This window comes from Sminthopsis crassicaudata, chromosome 4, assembly GCF_048593235.1.
Source record: "Sminthopsis crassicaudata isolate SCR6 chromosome 4, ASM4859323v1, whole genome shotgun sequence".
Taxonomy (NCBI): Eukaryota; Metazoa; Chordata; class Mammalia; order Dasyuromorphia; family Dasyuridae; genus Sminthopsis; species Sminthopsis crassicaudata.
Window position 1 is genome coordinate 36,065,283 of NC_133620.1, and position 19,812 is coordinate 36,085,094.

General features: G+C 36.5%; 1 long non-coding RNA gene across 2 annotated transcripts in view; it reads left to right on the forward strand.

Annotated features, from left to right (window-relative positions):
* Positions 1-19,812, forward strand: part of LOC141541812 (uncharacterized) — a 134,800-nt gene that overhangs the window by 40,416 nt on the left and 74,572 nt on the right. Inside the window, exons 3-4 of one of the 2 annotated variants that reach the window (XR_012481908.1) lie at positions 1,913-1,959; positions 9,118-9,213. This is a non-coding gene — a long non-coding RNA (uncharacterized LOC141541812). Of the gene's footprint in view, positions 1-1,912; positions 1,960-9,117; positions 9,214-19,812 lie in introns of those variants that run through there. The other variant, XR_012481907.1, reaches the window with a different exon arrangement.

The following is a 19,812-nucleotide window of genomic DNA, read 5'->3' on the forward strand; positions in this document are numbered from 1 at the left end:
GGGTTGTAGTTGTTACATAATGGAATCTATTTAGACCTCATAGGTCTGGGGATATTTATTCCAGCAGCAATTTAAATGGGATTTTTCACCAAGTATCAAAATGCTTTCTGCTGCTTTAGGCTTCTTAGTTAAAAGACTTTTTTTCCCTTTAATAGTTTCCTTCCAAAGTTCTTTTGGTATTTAAAAAAAAAAAAAGGTAAATGGAAAAAGCTGAAGCAAATAAAAACAGTATCTCAACACCTTTATGCTGCTTGTTTTTGGAGACACTCCTGTAACCATATATGTTTCTGTGTGAACTCCCATGTGTTAGTCTCTTCCACAGCCCTCATGTGTAATCACGCTTCTTCAAAGTAATCTGTGAACAAAGGATCTGGTCTTAGAGCAAGTAGCAGCTGGAGGATGGAACCCTTGTCACTTTTCCTCTCACTACCATTAACAATAAAGTCATGTGGTTTAGCTTTTTGTGTGTGTCTTGGGGGAAGGGTCACAAAGAGCAATGGTAGGAGTAAAGACAGGGAGTCCACGTTTAAGTAAAAAATGTTTCCCCTTTAAACAAAATAAATAAAGTGGAAGCTGACCTTCAATTCTGTAAAACCATTGCTTGCCCAACTTCCAAAGTGTAAATATTTTTGCAAATATATTACTGATGATCTAGGAGGCTTTTTCTCTTTTTGGGTGGTGTGTGCATGGGGGGCCAGGAGGAGGAGGGTGAAGAGGGGGAGAAGATAGATAAATGTGCAAGCTGAAAGAGTTTTATGACCACTCCAGGCCCAACTGTCATTCCTTCGGTACTTCCTGTCAGTCTGACTAAACTCTGTCATCCTTCAACCCGGTTTAAATTAACAGGTAATTTGTAAATGTCACTTCGGGTTAGGCCGCTCATTTTGTTTCTACTCTACCAATGCAAAGCTGAGGACTAATTTTTCTTGTCTTCTTTTAATAGGATTTTCATTTATAAATAGAATTATGTTCTGAAAATAAATTACAGTAAGTGATGCACAGAACAGGGAGCAGCAGCACCTTCCTAGAATTCCAAGCACCTACATCAGAAGAAGATTAATAAAAATAAATAAATAAATGAAATCACTTCAAAGGCTAAATTCTATTTAAGCCGAAGACAGCTTTTGGTTAACGTCTAATCTAAGTAACTAAGATTTTGGTGGAAAATGTAATTTTTTAACATCTAAATTATTTTGCAAAACAAAATCATTCATTTTGCTTTAAGAGATCCCCAGTGCAAAAGTTTTAGGGATGTGCAATTTAGGAAAAGAAGCTGATCAATTAGTTTTCCAGTCAAAATCTTTCCCCTGCCTTTTAAATATTAAATTTGTTCCTAAACTAATCAGTATCATTTATTCAGGTGAAATGTTTGAGAACTGAAACTCTTTCAGAATGTGTATTTTCATTTGGTCAGTATAATATAAGATGACTTGATAAAACAGATGCTTCTTGGGGAAAGAGTTCATTCTCTAGTTCAGGTATGACTGCCAGGACCTTCCTAGTTTTTGTACTTAAATGATCTCAGCCTAGAAATGGCCTCCTTTTCTTCACTTTCCCCCCAAATGCTAGAGTAGTTGAGAATTCCAAAAGACTCCTCACACTGGTAACAGCAAATGGCCTTGCCAGTATTCTGCTGAGGAGATGCTTTAGTATGAGAGGCTTTGGATGCTTAAAAGAGACACTGAGGATGAGGGTCTGTTCACATGTGGTATACAGTTAGTGCTCATAAAATACCTGTTGATTATTAGACTGGATCTGTGTAGGTGGGGAAAATTCAAACAACCAAGTTCAGCTTCTGCTTCTTTTACAAGCAAATTGGATTGCTGTACCATAAATTTGAGAACACTGGCATTTCCCTTTGTTTCTTAGTTCTAAACTGGAGTTAATCATCCCTCCTTTTTTCCATTTACAGGCCTGGAAGTCCCAGTCTCAACAGGAAGACACAAGAAAGGCTTTGTGGTATGTAGTTTTATTTTTGTTTCAAAAGTAGAAGGAATGTTTCTAAGGAGAGTGGTGGGTGGGTGATTTTTTCTTTAAATACAAGGACAGCTTTTCCAAATTTGAAATTCTGGGAGAGTCAATATTTCTCTACCTGTCCTCTCTGTCGCCATTGATATTTTGGAAGAGGGTTGGTGTTTATGGGAAGAAGCTCCTTTTTTTTCCTTTTAGAGACAGAAAAAAAAATCAAATCAAATCAGATTGTGGTTATGAATTCCCAATGGGTCAGAAAAAGATAAAGTTTGCTCATCCCACTTTTTGTCCTTTATAATGCTGCTCTAAATTTCTACACTCCAGAATTTTTACACTCTCTTTTTTTTTCCCTCTGTGTCTGTTTCTCTCTTTATCTGCCTTCTTTCAATTTACATTCTTTTCTCCCCTTTCTCCTCAGGGATTACTAGGAATTCTACCCAATTTAGAGACCAGTAACTAATTAGTTAGTCCTGAGAATTCCTTTTAAGAAATTAGAGCTTTATCTTACCCGGTTTCATATTAAAGCTATGAACCGAAGGGATTAATTCACAGATATTTCAGACATTCACCCAATTGGGTTCAAATACCACTTTTGATGATCTGTGTGATTTTGAATAAACAAAAAAAATTTATTGATTTTTTTTTTATTTTTTACATTGTCTAAATTTTTCCTTGTCTCTCTTCCCCTTTACCTTCAAGATAGCCATGTCTTATGATAAGGACTTTTTTTTAAAGAAAAAAAAAAAGGAAGAAGAAAAAAATCAACAAAACTTACTAAGATATCAAATAAAATTGACCTGATTTGCAATGTTCCACATGTGTAGATATCAATCTCTGCAAAAAAAAAGTGGGGAGAAATGTATTCCTTCTTTCTTTCTTTCTTTCTTTGTTTCTTTCTTTTTTTTTTTTTGTAGCCAAGCTTATTCTTCATAATTTATCAATTTTCAGTTTTGATTGTTTTGTGGTTGTTCTTTTCACTTTCATTGTTGCAGTCATTGTGTTTGTTGTTTTCTTGGCTCTGTTCACTTTGCATCAATTCATGTATATTTTTTCATGCTTCTTCACATTTATCTAGTCCTCATTTCTTATGGCAGAAGAATTTTTCATTTCAATTTTGACCACAACTTGTCCTTCTTCAATCAATAGATTTCTATTTGGCTATAAATATGTCTAAAGCCTTTCTTTCTATCAATGACCTGGGTCATAACGCAGGTAATTTTGAACACACTCTGAGTTTCAGTTTCCTCATCTATCAGAAATAAAGGTGTCATATCAGATAGTCTCTGAAGTCACTTCCTGCTTTGGATCTCTGGTCCTATTAGTAGTAAAATGGTATTATCTGTGTGATCCAAGATTATGTCCTTTCACCATTTTGTTCAATGATTTCTCTTTAGAGCAGAGATAACAATTAATGATAAGGTGTAGATGAGACGATGTTATTGTGAGACTCATATATGACCAAATTAACAATTCAAAAGTTTACAAAAAAAAGTCGTCAGCATATGCCTTAGAGCAGTAATAATTAGTTCACAGGTGCTTTGTATGTGCCTTTTTAAATGCTATAACAATTATTTTAAAGCGAAGGCCTGTTTCTTGTTTGCACAGCCCAGTACTTTAAAATTTTTCATGGTGGAAAGCAGTCCTCCATGTACATGACCTATGAATTATACTTGAAAATAAAATGTTTAATTACAGTTGACATTTCTGAACCTATTACAGGTGGTGCCCATCTGAGAGGTGACATTGTTTACGACACCACAAGGCTCTAGGCCTGGTGTCAGAGATTATAAACCAATTTCCATCCCTGCTCTAATGCAGGTTTAATATCAGAAGAAGAACTTTACTGTGTAAATATTAAACATTTTGTTTCTTTTCCTTTTGATTATTAAAACAGGAAGGGCCCCAACTTTGAAAGAGGTGCCTTGCTGCATTAAGAAAATAACTGGTTCCCCCCCACCCCTACATTAATTATCATTGGACATAGATACATGCTCAGAGAAAATGTCAGTTATCTCCTTGTGCCATAGTGGATTTCAGTCATGACTATAGGAGCCGACCAGGTGTCTGCATTTCTCACAATTTATTCAACAAGACTTTTTTTTTTCCCCCTCTCACTCTTTGTCCTAAGAGTGATTGCAGAAGCAAGGGCTGTGGTCTTCCCAAGCATACATAGAGGTAGGCAAAAGAAATCTAAACAAGTGAGCCACCTGGATTTGATCACACCCAGAACATTCTTCAAGTTACCAAATGGATGTTCCATATAAAATATTGGTGAGAAAGCATACATTAAGCTGCAGATGGCTTCCCACTTAACTAGTCCTGGTTTGCTGTTTTCTCCTTGGGTGACCTTAGGCAAAGTACCTACCTTGTCTGGACTTCAGTTTCTTTCATTGTAAAATAGGAGAATTTGTTAAGGGAGCCAGGATTAGGAAAGACACTTGAATTTGGGATCACATCATGTGATTTTAAATGTCAACTCAGTCAATTACCATCTATGTCATATAGGGCAAGTCATGTCCTTTGCGGGAAGTCTTAGTTTCCTCATTTATAAAATGAGGAGTGGGACTAGATGGCCTCTAAATATCCTTTGCAGTTTATTATGATTTTTATGATTCAATGAATTATAAACAAAGTTGGAGAACAGCTTTAATCTAATCTTATGATTTTCTCTTAAGATAATCAAAATTAGGCCACAAAAGAAGTAATTTCTTGTAATTAGTTCTGCAGACATATATGTAAGAGAAATTTGAATCTACTGGTCAATGACATCTAGGGTGAGGAATATCGACTCCTCAGGTTAACAAGAGAGAAGCTTTGAATGCCACATTCCCTATCATGGGAAAATAATCTCAAATTTTCATTTGGCAATACTTAGGATCTGCTTGTTTCATGTTACTTTTCTTAGACATTGCTATTATAAAATGAACAGTAGAGCTTTCTGTTTATGCGAAGAAGGTATGAAAGATTCATAGGGAGCTGTTAAATTGGAAGTTCCTTTGTCTGTCTTAATGAAATGCTTGCTTATTTGAGAAGGCCATAGTAATACAGCAAGGAGGTCTTAAGCTGTTTGGTATTCTAAACATCTCAGTGTGTTGGGAAATGGAGTTGTCATTTTCCCTCTTGAAAACCAAACTTGCCATGTCTAGGAAAGGTGCTCCAAATAGCAATGGCCTTAAATGGAAAAACAGGAAATAAACAAACAAAAACAAAACAAAACAAAACAAACCTAAGATGCTGAGTTGCAGGGATGGAATTGAAGAAAGGGAGGACAAAACTCTGTTCATGTATTCCCAAGAATGCAAAACACAGAAAACTTCTCTCTCTCTCTCCTCTCTCTCTCTCTCATCTCTCTCTCCTCTCTCATCTCTCTCTCTCTCTCTCTCTCTCTCTCCTCTCTCTCTCTCTCTTCTCTTTCTCTCTCTCTCTCTCTCTCTCTCTCTCTGTCTCTTGCTCTCTCTTTGCTCTCTTCCTCTCCTCTCTTTCTCTCTCTCTCTCTTTGTATGTGTGTGTGTGTGTCTCTCTCTCTTTTTTCTTTCTGTCTCTCTGTCTTGTCCTCCTCCTCCCTCTTCCTCCTCCTCCTCCTCCTCCCTTCCTCTTTCTTCTTCTTCTTCTTCTTCTTCTTCTTCTTCTTCTTCTTCTTCTTCTTCTTCTTCTTCTTCTTCTTCTTCTTCTTCTTCTTCTTCTTCTTCTTCTTCTTCTCTCTCTCTCTGTATGTGTGTGTGTGTCTCTCTCTCTTTTTTCTTTCTGTCTCTCTGTCTTGTCCTCCTCCTCCTCTTCCTCCTCCTCCCCTCCTCCTCCTCTTCCTCTTTCTTCTTCTTCTTCTTCTTCTTCTTCTTCTTCTTCTTCTTCTTCTTCTTCTTCTTCTTCTTCTTCTTCTTCTTCTTCTTCTTCTTCTTCTTCTTCTTCTTCTTCTTCTTCTTCTTCTTCTTCTTCTTCTTCTTCTTCTTCTTCTTCTTCTTCTTCTTCTTCTCTCTCTCTCCCTCCCTCCCTCCCTCCCTCCCTCCCTCCCTCCCTCCCTCTCTCTCTCTCTCTCTCTCTCTCTCTCTCTCCTCTCTCTCTCTCTCTCTCTCTCTCTCTTCCATAAACACATGCATGTGTGTCTCTGTGTGAGGGGGTGTACTTGTACATATGTGTAAAAGACATTGTTGAATGCATTATGACCAGAAATGGAACAAGATCCCTAGGGATTATACTAGGATCCATAAAGGCCTCTAAAATTTTGGGTAGATACTTGATAAATGATTTACAAAAGGACACAGACAAAAATTTCACACAATGAGGAAGTGTGTATCCCTGGAGACAGTGCCTACAATGATAAAATCATGAATATATTGAAATGTGACAATTTTGAAGAGAAAATACACATCCATACCCACATATGTCCCTGTGTTTGGACAATATGAAGGTGGAAAGAGCTTTGAATTTGGAATCAGAAAATCTGTATTAAAATTTTGGCACTGACATTTATCTATCTATAGATAGATAGATAGATAGATAGATAGATAGATAGATAGATAGATAGATAGATAGATTTATCTATAGGATGAATGGGCAAGACAAAACTACTGAAGCCTCTGGTTTCTTTTTTGTAATATGAGAGAGCTGAAGTGGATAACTTACTAAGTCCTTCCTAACTCCAGCTCCATGATTCTATTATTCTTTGAAGTATCTTTATATGTGCTAATTCTTTTCTAGGACACACCAAAGTTATTTAATTTTTCAATCAATCATTTTATGAGTTTCTGTTGAGCACTGCTATGTGTCTAGCTCCATGTTGATGAAGGTGATGAACCATAGGGAGATGGTCCTCAACTTCAAAAAAATCTGCTATCTATATGTGGAAGAAAAATTAATATCTTTGACACAATTAGGCACTCAATTGAGTAGTGATGAAAAATGATTTTCCACTATGTAAAGTAGATTAGGATGACCCAATACCTTAAAAGCCTTCAGAAGTATTAGATCATGAGATCACAAATCCCCGGGTTATAGACTTAGAACTGGATGGGACCTTAGGCTCCGGTCAATCCCATTCCTTCATTTTACAGATGAGGAAAATGAGACCCAGAGAAATTAAATGATTTGACCAATATCATGTAGTTAGCAGCAGAAGTAGGATTTGAGTCCAGGTCCTTTATCTTCAAATTAAAATATATTTTCCAATGGACTACACTGCTTCTCTGGTGACAACTTGTACCTGCAATAGCGGTAGATATTTGCAATACCTGCAAAAGCAATAGAGGATGTTATTAGAGTGTGAATCCCAGTCCAAATCTGTGTCCTCCATATTGGTTGTTCTGGCTTTCTCCTTTGTTTTTCAATAATTTCAGTACTTTATTCATTCTCTCCCCTGAAAGAGGGTTCAACATACATAGTGAAAAAACACCCTGTTTTTTTTTTTTAATCTACTGAAGTCCCATGGTTTAGTTGTTTTTGTCCATCTTGGCAATTTGTAGAGATGGCCATGCTCTTGATCTTATCATTATCTACAAAAGTTCTACATCAACATTCAAGGCCATTGAAATTACTTTATCTTATAATAATCTTTTATTATTAGAGAGTTCCCTATGTTTCATAACCCCTAGTCCTCTCTTCTGTCCTCACCATCGCCTCCATTTCTTCCATCACTCAATTTCTTCTCAGACTATCATCCTTTCACTGCCTACATGGATCTCCCCTCACTATGTCAACAATTTAGGAAACTGACTTAACTCTGCTCTAATCCATACTAATTAACCCTTTTCTTACTTTGGACCATACCTTGCCAAACCCCAGCAATGGCTTGTTCCTTCCATCTCCCAATTTTTGCTTATGACCCCCTGCTACTGAATGGGACTAAAGGAGCCCATTAGGATGTGATGCTTGTACCCTTAGAAATGTAGTAGGCTGAATTCAAATGAAATGTCCAAGGTTATAAGTGGTCTTTTAATGGCCAAATCTAATGGTCTTTTCCCAAACTGCTTCCTTTTTGATCACTTGGAAACCTTGATGCTGTTGATCACCATTTCTTCCTAAATCATCTCTCCTGTCTGGGTTTTTGTGAACCATTTTCCCTATGATTTTTCTTCACCTACTACTTTTCTTTTAGCTCCTTCTCAGGCTTCTTCTCAGGTTCTTTATACCCATCAAACTCAGTAACTTTTGCCACAATCTTGAGCTTCCTTCTCCTTGTGCCCCATTTCCCCCACCAGTTAACCAATTAACTAGACCCACAATCTTAATGTCATCCTCAATTCTCACTGGAACCTATCCTATATATCCAATCCATTCACAGATCTTGAAATCATTAATTTGACATCTCTAGTGTATAACCCTTTCTTTCAACTCAGGTTCTCTTTTGCTTTTTCCCCTGGACTATTACTATAAATGGTTAATTAAATTTCCTGCTTCAAGTCTCGCCCTAATCTGATCCACCATCTACTCAGTTGCTAAAGTGATTTTTTTAAAGCACAGATCTGCCCATGTCACCTCACGCTCCCACCACCCCCAAATTTCACAATCAAATATATAATTCTTTGTTGTCTAAAACTCTTCAAAACCTGGTTCTTTCAGACATTCCAGTCAGGTCTGACCCTTGTGATCCCATTTGGGCTTTTCTTACAAGAGATACCAGAGTAGTTTGCCATTTCATTTTTCAGCACATTTTACAGATGAGGAAACTGAAACAAACCAGTTTAAATGACTTGTCTAGGGTCACATAGCTAATAAGTGTCTGAAGCCAGACTTAAACTCAGGAAGATGAAAGGTCTGTCCACTCCACTACCTAGCTGACTTTATAGATCCCTTATACTTTACTCCTACTCCCCATGCATTATGTAATTGAGTTACGCCCCTTTCCCCTTTTGGTTGCCCTCATACATGATCCTCCATCTCCTATGTCAGTTCAAATCCTACCATCTGCAGGAGCTCTTTTCTGGTTCTGTCTCTTAGCTTGTAAGACTTTCCTCAGATTGCTGTCTATTTATTCTGCATAGCTAATGTAGACACCCAGTGATTTGCTATTGTCTCTGCCATTAGAATATGAACTCCTTAAGGCAGGGGAGTTTTTGCTTTTCTTTGTCTCCCTGGGAGCTGATATGAGATTAATAAATACTTGTTCCCTAGATCTGATGTTTTGAGAATGCTCCCATGACCCTTGGTTTGTAGGATGAATTTGAAGGAGAGAAACGATGAAGTCAGGAGTTGCTGAGTGACCCAATGTGAGAGGACAAGGGCCTGTCCCAGGACAGCAACAGCAGCAGCATGAAAGGAGAGGGAAGGAAGCATCTGAAAGACATGGAGCCTTCGGGTGATCACATGGAGATTTGGCTTTCACTTGAATTTTTTTTCTTTTCTGCTTTATATTTTCCTTTCTCTCCTTGAATAAATACACTAGCTCATGGTGAGAGAAGTCAGCTAAGGGTCCTTGTCTCCCCTACAGCACTGATGATGAGGTTCTGGGTTCTTTATAACCACCTTGCCAATCTGCATCAGAGTATCATGTGGGGATAATATATAGTGCTAACCCCACAGAAAATGCTTCTAATGTGCATTGGACTTCTCAAGCATTTAGATGGCACCACAAAGTCAGGAAAACTTGAGTTCAAATCCAATCTCTAAGACTTCCTAGCTGTGTGATCCTGCACAAGTCACTTAACTGGTATCTGCCTTAGTTTCCTCAAATGCAGAGCAGGGATAATAATAATATCTACCTTCCAGGATCCTTATGAGGCTCAAATACACACACATATATGTGTAAGGGTAAGCTCACATATTTGTTTGTGCATATGCCAGCATATATGGATGTATAGATGCAAATATATGCATGTATGTGTATTATGCAAGATACATATGTGTATAAAGCACAATGCATACATGCATATATTATACATGCATTTGCATGTAGATATACACAAATGCATGCTCAGAGTGCCTGGCACATAGCAGATGCTTACTAAACTCTCCCTCTTTTCTCTTGCTCCTCCCTAGCCCAGGTGAGAGGTGCTTTGGAACTACAAGGCATCACTTTTAACGGCCCTTGCTTTTGAAAATCCTCATCATTGTCCTGAGGGAGTTGGGGCAGAATGCATTTTGAATCAAAACTCACACGCTGTTAACCTTTTAAATATTATTTTCTCATACCTTGGCTTTTCCTCATTTGCACTTGTCACTCGATGATATCCTTCAAAGAGTCCTCTTCTGGGAGATTTAGAGGCATGCTTACTGGATCAGGTAGTTTATTTTAATATGATTCCATTTATAGGTCATTTTAATGTCCAGCATAGTGACATCGTAGAGGTCTTTAGTAGGGAGGCTGGAGCAGTTTCTATTCTTTCCCATCTCCAGTCTATCTTCTCTCTTTCCTTAAAGACCTATTTCACATATGGGAGTGTTATTTTCCCTATTTTTATTACAATTCCATCAAACATGTTTATTAAAGGTACAATATAAGCCAGACACTGCACTAGACACTATTTTACACACACACACACACACACACACACACACACACACACACACACTCAGCCCCTGTCCCCAAGTTTACATTCAATTGGAAGAAAATAATGGCTATACAGATAAGAGAATACTGAATGACACCTGCTTCAAAACTCACCTCGATACTTATTACTTTGGAGACATTTGATATGTCATGTATCTTCTCTAGATCTCAGTTTACTTTTCTGTCAAATAAAGGAGTTGAATTATATAATCTTTAAAGTCTTTTTAGATGTATAAGGATGATCCTAAATGAAAAGAACTTTGTGGCCAAACACGTGGGACCAACTGGAAAGATCATTTGTAGTATGTGGCAGGAGCTCTAAACCTTGGAGGGAGCTGAGGTTTTAAAATAGGAAGGTAAGGAAAGAGTGTCACGGGCATTGTGAGGCATGCCATATATTGGGGAAAACTAAGAGATCAGTTTGTAGAGAATATATGACAAGTAGTAATGTGATTATCTTTGAAGGAAAGGCTTAGGGGTATACTAAAATTAGTTCAAACCAATTCATGAAAAGCTGATTGTTAAATTTTCAGTGCACTAAATGCATTGAATGATCACATGGAGACTTTGGTATTCATTTGAATTTTGCTCTTTTCTGCTTTATATTTTCATTTCTTTCCTCTGATTAAATAGATACACCAGCTCATGGTGAGAAAAGTCAGCCAAGGGTCCTTGTTTCCCCGGGTCCCAATCATGAAGCTCTGGGTTCTTTGTATCCCCTTGCTGACCTGCATCAGAGTAACTAGAGGTGACAAATTAGCTAATGAAAAGTTAATAAATTTTCAGTGTACTAAAGGTAACTTATGAAGAATTAGTTGATAGTTAATTTTTCTCTTTATACTTTGGAAACAAGCTAATGCTATGAAATCAGGGCTTGATCTATTGTTTTGTTGCTTGTTAGGAGTAGGTTTTAGAAAATGAAGGAGACAATGAAAATTAAACTCAAAAATGTGCCATTCAAAGGCAGCTAGATGGCACAGTAGATAAAGCCCTGGATTTAGGAAGAACTGAATTCAAACATGATCTCAAGACACAGATTTAGTTGTATGACACTGAGCAAGTCATTTAACCCTGATGTCCTTTAAAAAAGTGTCATACCTACATTTTATTAAGAGAGTCAGTTGTTAAACATCTACTAGCACATTTCTCATAGCCTGGATGGTTAAGAATTTTAAATACCAAACAGGAGAATTTGTATTTTATCCCAGGGGCAATAGAGAACCACAGAAACTTCTCAAACAGATGAGTAGCATGGTCATTCTTTAGATTCTTTGTATCTCTTGCTTTTTCTACATCTCAGTGCAAATAAAACCTATACTTTAGGAATATCAATGTGGTATCTGTACTGAGGATAGTATTGGACAGTGCATGGAAAAGGCATGATTTGAAATGAAAAGAATTGTAAATGTGCACTTAGCATGTTGCCTTGCATGGAGTAGTTGCTATATAAATGCTTGTTTCCTTCCTTCCCGATGATAAATAGACAAACAGACAGATAGATGGAAAGATAGACAGACTGACAGATAGATAGATGAAAATATAGGTAGATAGACAGACAGATAGATAGGTAGATAGATAGATAGATAGATAGATAGATAGATAGATGAATGGGTGGATGGATATAGAGAAAGATCCATTTTTGTTGGAAATAACATAAGTTGAGGAGGTGGGAGATTAATTCTCAAATTATTTAAAAATAGAGAAAGCTATCAAATGCTTGGGAAAACCCCCTACAAAGTACCTTATTACCAAAGCAAAGACATTCAATGAATATCAATAACTAGAAAAACACAATCCTACTTTCCCATCTCTACAAAATTATTATGAATACTATCTACAGATATACTGAGGAGATCCTTGATGGAAGGGGAAGAAGAGAATGCATAATCTTCCCCAAAAATGGCATTCTGAACTCGACCATATCTTTACTGTCACACAGTTGATGGATAAATATTTATTGAATTCGATTGAATTGAAAGGTTTAGAAGAATGAAAGAAGCAAGGAAACAAGCATGTATTTGTGTCTTTTATTCACTAGAAACTTTACAAAGATCTCATTTCATCCTCACAACAACCCCTGGAAATAGATACTATTCTATTTTGCAGCTAAGGGAACTGAAGTAAATGTAAAGTGAATTGCTCAAAGTCACACAGCTAATGTGTCTGAAACTAGATTTGAACTCAGGTCTTCTTGCCTCTGAGGTTAGTACTTTCTAAAGTGTGTCAATCTTTGTCCTTATTCTTCACTAACTACAAAAAAGTCTTTGATTTGAAGAGCAAAATGCTATCTTAACAGATATCATACAAGAAGGAATTTATTGTATATATGACATGATAGTCTTTGAAAGAAATAGCTATATAGGTAACTTTGCTTGATGACCTTCCAATTATTCATATCTAACAGGGTCGGAGATATATTTATATAGCACCTACTACGTGCTTTGGTAAGGACTTTACCAATACCTCATTTGGGGCAGCTGGGTGGTGAAGTGGATAGAGCACCAGCCCTGAAGTCAGGAAGACCTGAATCTGGCCTCAGACATTTAACACTTCCTAGCTGTGTGACCCTGGGAAAGTCTCTTAATCCCAATTGCCTCAGCAAAAAACAAAAACAAATACCTCATTTTAAGCTCATACTAACCTTATGAGATAGGTTCTATTACTATCCCCTTTTTATAGTTGAAGAAATTGTGGCAAATAGAAGTTAGGTGATTTATTTTGTTCATAGTTCTATAGCCAATAAGTGTCTGTCCCTATATTTGAATTCAGATCTTCCTGATTCAGGCTCTACACACTGTGGTACCATCTAGCTGTCTCAAAGCAAATCATAAGACAGGGAGACACAGTCATGGCTCATGTGAATCAGAAACCAAGATGGAATGATCTTAAATTTTCTCCAGATGATCCTGTTTGTAAATGATATTTTGTTAAATACATTTCTAGGCCTCCTAAATGATATCTATCATTGAGTATCCTGCATAGTTGTCTCCAAAAGAAAAACCAAGTGGATGAAAAATACATCCTTTAGACAATGGTCTGCAGTTGGATAGATGAATTCACTGAAGTGACCTCCTTGGTACTTATATTTCATATGGGCTCATTCTTGATAACTAATTGCATCCATGATTGGACAGGGATGGAAGGATGTTGAGTTGTACTTTGGAAACATTTAGAGTTTCTCATATCCCTCAAGGTTCTCACTAAAATAAAGCTTTATCTTTTGATATCAAGATTTCTCTGATATTTCTGTTTGTCTTTAAGGCATAGTATACTTCATGCTCTTTAGAATTTACTTGTGGCCATCTAAAGTGCAATGTAGAAATACATAGTAGGCTTGAGGATGTATCATATTTCCAGTAAACAAGTAATTTGGGAAAGAAATAAAGGTTGTCAGTAGGGGAATATATGACAAGAGATTTAGGAATTAAATAAATAAAACTTTTTTGGGGAGCATCATTGCAACATACAGATAACAAGAGGGAGGCACATTGGTGGGATCTATTTAGAGGATTTATGAAAAGGCATTGACAAGAGTTGCTCAGGAAGAACATGTATACATTGGTTTTGATTTTTACTGTTGAAACCATAAACAGCATCAAAGAAATCACAGATTCTTGGATCACAGAATTATTGCTCTACTGCTGGATGAGACCTTATTCAGTGAAGCATCAGTATGGCACAGGGCAAAGATTTTGAGTTGGATGAATTGAGTTTCATTCTCAGCTCTTATCAGTGATTCTGTTTGGCCTTGGCCAATTCACTTAATTTCTGTGAGCCTCAGTTTCTTCATGTGTAAAATGAAACAGATGTTTTCTAAGGTCTTTTCCAATGCTAACTCCAGTGGTCCTGTGGAGGTATCATGGAAAAGCTATTACTTGTACTGGGTCTTGAAAATTGGGCAAGATTTCAGTGGGAAGGATTTCCAATTGGAGTATATCATGAGCAAAGTTATGGTGGCAGGAAAGCAATAAATGTTCCTGAATAAATCAATCATCTGGAGAGGTGGATATATAGAAAAGTGATGATCTATAAGACCAAAAAATAGACCAAGGATTGGACAGTAAAGGTTTAAACCTGAAACTTAAGAGTTTGGCATTCATTTTGTAGGCAATAAATAAAACATAGGAAGTTTTGTGTGAGAAAGTCAGATAGTCGAAGAATAGCTTTAAGAAGATTAATTGATTAATTTAGTTTGTAGAATTGGGAATAAGAAGAATGAGAAGTTGGGAGACCAGGTTATGGGCTATTGTTGTCAACCAGATTATCCTTAACTTATATATTCTTCTTATCCCCTCATCACTCAAATATGATAATTTGAAGAATGCTAGGGAATAATCAAAATTCAGAAATATTAAGCATCTAGCAGAAATGCTAATTAATGGACAGAAAAATGACAAGATAGGTGGAGGGTGGGGAAAAAAAAAGAAAAAGCTCTGGCCAAGCTATAATGAACTTCAATGAGAGAGAATTGTACTCTTGTCAAATTTAGATGTTTAAGATCATGCGAAGAATTCCTCTTAGGATGAAGAAATCTTCAAGAACCTTGTTTTCTCTTAATCCTTTGTTGGTGTAAACCTGTTTTAATGCATTAGGATAAAGTGAGTGTTCTTTTTACTAGTGTCTTTATTTCAAGGGGCCAGAAGAACACATACTATTTTCAAAAGTATCCTTCACAGAAGTATTTCCACTTCACCTAGGAACTCTTTACAAGTTACCTTGTTCTTGCAGTGTTGAAATATTAAAAGCATTCAATGAGGAGGCTAAAGAATAAGCTCTCTTGTGTTTTTTAAAATAAGAGTTAAGGGGATAATACTCCATAATAACATAAAGTACCATGATATTTTCAAAACAGCATTACAATTCACTGTAATTATTAATTATAAACAAATGGCCATATCCTTCTTTAATGAAGAGTAATTTTTTAAAATCCTGGAAGATGATGAGCACAAAGCCATCACCATGGTAGGACAAAAGCCTTTAAATTGCATGCAGTTGAGCCTGATGGCCCAATGATATAATTTTATGCAACGGGCAGCTCCATTCATGAGGACAGTCTGTCCCAGCTGAAGATTAATCTGTATTGCTGCATGCTGCCTCATACATAGCTCTATTGGTGACATGATGCTTTTGGCATTTCTCAGGGATGCTCTGGACATCATCCATTTTCACTTGGCCTTTATAAACTGTCCTTTTTCAAGCTGTAGGGGTAGAAACAGCAATGATAATGACAACAACAACTATGACAACGACAAAGAAAAATCTTGTGGGCACATAGGGGTACAAATACATCCCTCAGCACTCCTGTAAGTCTAGTGATAAGAATTAGAGATGGAGATTTAGATGATACTATGGCATAGTGGATAGAGAGATCTGATCTCAAAGCTAAGCCTCTGATAATTACTGGCTATGTGACATTGGGCAAAACATTGACCTCCCACTGCTATAGGGGACTCAGAGAGAGGCAGAGAAGGTACCACCCTGAATTAATACAGGGAGTTCTCTGTCAACGAAGCCCAGTCTAGTCACTATCTCTATTTCATACTAGATATAGCTCCAATAAACATTTTACACGAAATGTTCACATAATCTTTCAATAATACTCTTAAAAGTCATTAAGCGCCAAAGTAAAATATAATGTGCTGATGCTTAGCAATATCACTTCGTTTGGGTTTCACCCACTGGCAGTTTTGCTGAAAGCAAACTCCCCCAAAGCCCTTATCCACTAACCAAACCTATTTGAATTATTTTTGGATGCCAAGTTTTAAATCTACAAATGACCCTCTGTTGAAAGGACTTTATAATATCAAAATGTTTTGTTGGCTATTTTATTGTTTTTCATGCACCATTGGCAAAAATCGAATTTAGTTTCAGAAACTATTTCAAATGGATCTGTTTCTGTTCTCTTGACATTTTAAACTTGCTTATGTAAAATTATTTCATCTTTCTTTATTGAAAGGTACTGTACATTTTGCAAGTCCTAATATCTCCCCTGGCATGGCATGATTGTTGAATCAAGTTTTAAAATGTGGAAGAAACTAGTCTAGAGAGAAGGAGTAAGGGATGTTAGGTTTGTGGGAAGTTATGCAGTCAGAAGTTGAAGACAGATTTACAAGGCATAAGAAAAAGAAATGCTGTTATGTTTTTTGGTTGAGTGATCTGAATCTGGGAAGAATGACCAGAGCAACTTTCCTTTGTCTGCTTAGTTCTTTATTGACAATACATGCAGGTCAAGAATTATGACTATTCAAAAGCACTCCCATACTTCTTGGTATGGAACTTATTGGGATATAGTTTATTATGTGCCAAGATCATCAATCAATCAATAAGCATTTTAAGCATCTTTAAATATCAAATAAAAATGAAATAGATTCTGTCCTCAAGGAACTTATATTCTATTGAAGGAAAAAAAATACACAAACTTACACATATACACTCATTTTTATATATATAATATATACATATATGAATATATATGCATATATATTGGTGTGAATGAATAGAGAGAGAAAAAAGATGATAGATAGATAGATAGATAGATAGATAGATAGATAGATAGATAGATATGCCCCTGGGCAGCTAAGTGCCAGTGTGTAGAGTGCTGGTGGAGTCAGGAGGACCTGATTTTAAATCTAGTCTTAGATATGTTTTAGCTGTGTAATGTTGGGCAAATTACTTAAACTCTGTCTGCCTCAGTTTTTTCCCACTAAAATGGAGATCATACTCACACTTACTTTTTAGGGTAGTTGTGAAGATGAAATGAGATGATTTTTAAGAACATTCAAAACTTTAAATTGTTATATGAAAGGGAGCTAGATTTATCATCATCATCATTACTATCACTAATACTACTACTGCTACTACTGCTCTTCCTCCTCCTCTTCCTCTTCCTCTTTTTCCTACTTCTCCTTCTCCTGACTGCTTCTGATTTACCACATTTTTATGTCATGTCTTCCCATGGACATCTGTGAATAAATATTTCTCTACTAAGATCCATGCCAAGTCACTTTTCCCATTTGTAAGTTTCCAGTGGGCCTTCATTTCTGAGAGGGGCCCAGGTCAGCTACCATTTATTCTAATCTTGACTCTGATTTTTTTTGGATCTTGACACCATGTGCCATTGGATACCTTTTTTTCCTTCTCTTTTTCAGTTCTCTTTTGGATATTATCTTCCCTCATTCGAATGTAAACTCCTTGAGGGAAGGGATTGCCTTTCCTTTTATTTATATTTGAATTACCAGTGTCTAGTAAGTACATAAGGAATGCCTGTTGTCTACCTATCTTCCTCCTCCTCCTCATCATCAATATCCTTGAATATAAAATTGCAGGAAACATGTATAAAGTCAAAGCCTTCAGCTTGTAATATTAAAAACAAGCTCATGCTGGATATGTTGAAGATCAAAATATATGGAAAACACTTATACTGGTATGATAATTAAATCCTGTGCTTGAACAGTTCCAATAATGTTCCACAAATAGGAAAGACTCATAAAATCAAAGACTAATCCTGATTGAAGAATCCAACCTGTCCCTGAACATAATTTTCATTTTCAAACTCCCAGCATTCCAGGGGTATAATAAGCCTGAGGACCACAGGATTCCTCCAACAAACCATAGTAGTGGTCACACTGTAAGGATGGAATCCATGTTAGAGTTAGAGGATCAGAGGGCACTTGAGTACAATGGAAACATTACCAATCTTGAAATTGCTTCATTTAATCACCTGTAATAAGTAACAGAATCAGTCATCTACAACTATTGATGTCTAGTCATCAAGTCTTTTACCATCAAGATTCACCAGAACCAAGACATTAGGTGCTAAGATCAGGCCTTACCAGGAGCTAAACTTATGTCTACTCCAAGTATGGTGTGCATAACTGCTTGTCACCTTGGTATGAGTTAAGGAAATTGTTGCTATATGCATACAGTCAGTGTCCTCAGGGTCTTATCTCTGAGTGATCCTTTTCCTTGCCAAGGCCAAGTCTCTGTTCTGTCAGTGATTCCATTCTCTATCTTCTTTATTGGGGTTTGTTCCTTAGTTATTTACTTCATCCCAAGCCTCTTCTTATCTTTTATTCCCTTCCCTGCTGGCTACATGTGAAATGTATAGTACCTGACACATAATAAGTGCTTGTTTATATAATTAAAAGCATTCCAAATTCGACTTTCCATCTGTAGCTTTGTACTGATTGTTCCATTTGTCATTTTGTACATTTTGCCCTCCCTCTTTACCTCCAACTCCTTGAGTGCATAGCTTTCTCCAAAGTTTCACTCAGAGACAATGGCCAGAGAAAATCTGTCCTCCTGTTCAAATTATCCTGTCGTCTTTTCTGTGTTCTATATAATGTGAGGTCTTTTGAGGGAGGAGTCATTTTAGATGGCATGTTAGTGATTTTAAAACATAGTCCCCATGTGTGGTTTCCCTTTTGATGTTCAGTCTGAGTAAAGGAAAATCACACTTTATCAGATTATGACTGAATTGAGTTGTTCAATCATTACACTCCCATTTTCATCGTTACATTTCTCTTAGTGTAGCCTAAGATGGTATTCCTTTTTTTTTTTTTGACTGCCATATTGATTTATATTGAAGTTGTATCCCCTGTATCCCAGCTAGTCTTTTTTTTTTCTTTTTTAAAGAGGAATCATCTAATAAAGGTTGATATGGGATGGTAATTACTATAACTTATTTACAATACAACAAAATTACAGTAGGTATCACTGAAAGTTAGTGTAAGGACACAAAAGTCATTTCTGGAAGAATTATAGTGAAGGGGTCTCTTTATCTGAGGAAATGTATCCAGAATTGTGCAGAGATGATAAAACTTAGAAAGCTCTATGAAAATTCATTTTCATGACCTCCAAGCCAACCCAACTTTGCAAAACTGAAATGTACATCTTTGGAGTAAATAATATCTAGCATTGATAAAGTGTTGAAATTTTTTCAAAGCACTTTATGTATACTATCACATTTAATAATATAACAATATAACAAGTTTGGATTCTGAAGCCTTTAAAGCAGATGATATGTTGGTGATTTTAAAAGGAAGCACCCATGTGTTTTCCCTTTTAAGTATAGTCTAGGAAGAGGAAAATCATACTATGTCATACTCAGATTATTACTGATGTTTAATCCTACAGGGTCTATTTCCTGTGCACAGCACAGCAATGGGTTTTAGCCATATGACTTCAATTAATACTGATGGCAGTCATCTGCCAGCCCACAGAACTTTGACTAAGAATTTCCCCAAAGTTTAAATATTTGACTATTCCTTTAATGTATTTCCATTGTCAGAGAGAGGTATCATCAGACCACTCAAGGTTTGAATAAAAGGGGACCTAGAAATTTTTAAAAGTGGGAAAAATTA